The sequence below is a fragment of the Siphateles boraxobius genome, unplaced genomic scaffold, assembly GCF_051911475.1.
Source record: "Siphateles boraxobius isolate OS27281-9 unplaced genomic scaffold, OSU_SipBor_1 179, whole genome shotgun sequence".
In the NCBI taxonomy this organism is placed as follows: Eukaryota; Metazoa; Chordata; class Actinopteri; order Cypriniformes; family Leuciscidae; genus Siphateles; species Siphateles boraxobius.
In genome coordinates this window covers 157,501-161,023 of record NW_027508787.1, presented here as the reverse complement: position 1 = coordinate 161,023, position 3,523 = coordinate 157,501, and the positions used below count along the sequence as shown (strand labels likewise).

The following is a 3,523-nucleotide window of genomic DNA, read 5'->3' as shown; positions in this document are numbered from 1 at the left end:
AGAGGAAATTGTAGTTTTTAATCATCGTTCGTCCGTCGGAATTGGGCTGATCTCATGCTGGCGGAAGACTACAATACCCATAATGCAACGGCTCAGGGGTAAACGATCCGTCATGACAGCGATAAGCTCATTGGTTAAAAAGCGAATCGCCTCGATGTAATTGGTCGATGCCGTTGTCAAAGCCTCAAATCAATTCACGATTATTAATTTTAAGCATTATATATTTATATTTGTATTTAGAACAATATTACTTAGAATTCTGATCATTATTTTTATATATTAATATTTACACTGGTCCACAAATCTGAGAGGACTAGTTAATTTTTTATAATTCAATGCGCAGTTATTATTAACGCAACAAACTGAGAATGTTCCAAGAAAACCTAATTTACAAATAGTGTGGAATCTGACATATTTCTTCTGGTTTTACATCATATTATTTCTTTTCCCTCCTTTTTTTCTATTATTTTGTAGGTTAGGTTAAATAAAATATAATATATTCTCAACGTGCTTTCATACTTTTGGGTGGAGAATACAGCTAAATTTACATTCATTTTTTAGCCATATTGTATGAAACTGACTTTTAAAAAAAACATAGGACAATGTAGACAAATTTCAGGCTAACTGTCATGATGCTTTATGTACAATATTGTCAAAGCGTCAGACAATAAAAAATAGTGCAGGAAGCAAATTTAAAAAAATCAAAGAAGATGCAAATGACGTTAGCTTATGGAGCGTCTCTCTGATTGGCTCTTCTTGGTCACGTGAAGGATCCCACAAAGCCCCGCCCTGCTCGTGAGAGCTCGAGCTCGAGCGCCGTCCGGTTCAGTGACACCTGGAGTAACGCGCGCGGATGCACCTGCAGTCACCGGTAAGCCACGATCACATTATTACAGCTCACAAACTCACACTTTCGCAATAATATCTATTTTAGAGAGGAAATATTGAACCGACTGAGCAAGAATATTACTTGTACAACACTTTTTGATTGATTTGTAAGCAAATTAATAGACCAAAACGTCCATTTGCATGTCCTGTGTAAAGAAAAACTTAACATTTTGCTATTATTTACTTAATCGCTCTGTGATTAACATTTTGCAGTGTTTTTATAAAGTGTACATATTATTTAAATAGAAATACAGTATCTAAATGAGGTGATTCAGTAGTTTATTGTTCAGTAATGTACAGTAGTGCAGTGGATGAAACGTGTTTCATAACAATGCTCTTTTATTTTGATGTTATCTAGTATTTTAAACAAATCTCTCTGAGGTTTAACTACGCCGATGTTCAGATGCACTGTTGGTTTTTCAGTGGTTGATTCTTAAATGATTGCATTGGTTACACTTTATTTTACAGTCTCATTGTTATATATGTTACATGTAGTTCCTATAGTAATAACGATAAATTAAGCATAATTACATGGTAATAACCCTCAACCAAACCCTAATCCTAACACTATATTAGTTACATTGTACTTACTCAAAATAAGTACTACTGAGTAATATAAATTAACTACATTAACTTACTGTAGAGTTGCTGTTTAAGGTTAGTTAATTGTAATGATGCATACTTTACTGTTATTACTATAGTAACTACATGGAACATATATAACAATCACTGTAAAATAAAGTGTATTGTGGTTGTTCTGTTGCTTTTGTGTGTGAGACTCTCGCTGTCACTCCACATCTGAGAGACACACACTCAGCCGGTGCGTTAGATTCAGAGGGAATATCTGACACACACACACAGACACACACACACACACACACACACACACACACATGAGTATGAACCGCCACGGGCCAGAACCAGCCGACCGTGATCCATAACTCACAGATTGATAACATGACCAGTGTTTCTCATGCGCTGAGACTTTATAAAGAGAAATAATATACAAGTCTAGTACACACACACACACACACACACACACACACACGCTCACACACATACTCACAGTCGCACACACACACTCACACACACACTTACACACATGCGCGCACACACACACACACACACGCGCGCACACACACACACACACACACACGCACACACACACACACACACTTGAGCGCACACACACACTTACACACACACACGCGCACACACACACGTGCACACACACACGCACACACACACACACACACATGCACACACACACACGTGTACACACACACACGCACACACACACATGCACACACACACACACTTGCACACATGCGCGCACACACACATATGCACACACACACACACACACATGCGCGCACACACACAAACACACACACACACACACACACAGTTGAGCTCAGTTTAAGGCATCATTGATAAGGCAGGAAGTGATGATTTCCTGTCGTCTAGGAGAAACGATTGACATATTTCTGATTTATGAGTTATGAGTGTCTGTGCTGATCTGTTTCCTGGACTACCAGTGTGTCCGTTTATACAAGAACAGCCGAGCAACACATTATCTGAAAAATTGCGTAACAATCTTCTTTTGCACTATTGCAGAACAAAGCAAAAGCGGTTTACTGTAAAGTCATTCCGTCATAATTCTGCTGCGTAAATGCATTTCTTTCAGAAAATCCCATGAATGAAGCAGATTATTTTCTGCAGCGTTTCAGGCGTGAGTTTCAGATTGACTGTTTTCTGCATCCGCTTGGTTTCATGACATTTAAACAACTAGAACATGCTGATCTGATCTGTTTCATGTGTTATATTTATGAATATTAAATATTAAAGTGCCTGAAGATTCACTCGAGATTTTTGATTATGTCTTATCTTCTGTATTTCTCACATATGAATCGCATATGAATCCCCTGTTTCGGTTCAAGTTCCTGTATAAACAGGAAGAGGAAAAATACATTTCAACTTGTTAAACTTGAAGCTTCAGTTTCATTGCTGACCTTCTTTTGTAAACTTCATTACACTGGATTTAATTGATTTTAAAGCTGAAACTCTAAAAGCTCATAAAATCACGTGTGAGATAAACATGATAAAACCAAACTTTAAAAAGTAAGATTATGAACCATCAAATGCACATGTATTTGCAGCCGGATCTGTCAGGTATTAGTATGCAACATTTACAGGGATTGTATTGTATGTTTGGACAGATGCTGAAATATTGACCGCATCTAAAACGTAAATATTACAGCGCATTGTTGTGGTTTTGGTGTATTTTACAGTCATTGTTTGCATTGATAAAAAATGCATGGGAACGTAAATAAATATTGCATGACATAAAGGTTAAACAAAGGTTTTAAAGTGTGTATTCTTCTTTAGCATTATGTAATTCTGTATAGAAGCTTAAAGGGTTCCATCATTCATTTTTCATTTTAATAACATTTTATGAATCTCGTAAAAATACTTTATCACTAAACAAATGCAACATCCTGTTTAACATGAAGGTATTATGCAATAATTTAAGACATTTTTCCTTATTTAGAGCCTTTTTGGCGTAAATGGTTGTATTTAATTGAGTCTAGAACCCTAAACTGAAGCGTTTGTCTGAGAGTTCAGCGTTCAGGAT

The 3,523-nt window shown here is 36.7% G+C and overlaps 1 protein-coding gene across 4 annotated transcripts in view; it reads left to right on the top strand.

The window, feature by feature from the left end:
• Positions 1-797: 797 nt before the first annotated feature.
• Positions 798-3,523, top strand: part of LOC143740644 (rho GTPase-activating protein 9-like) — a 71,198-nt gene continuing 68,472 nt past the window's right edge. For all 4 annotated transcript variants that reach the window (XM_077232651.1, XM_077232650.1, XM_077232649.1 and 1 more), the window contains exon 1: positions 798-871. The gene's annotated coding sequence lies outside the window, so the exon portion shown is untranslated. The remainder of the gene's footprint in view (positions 872-3,523) is intronic.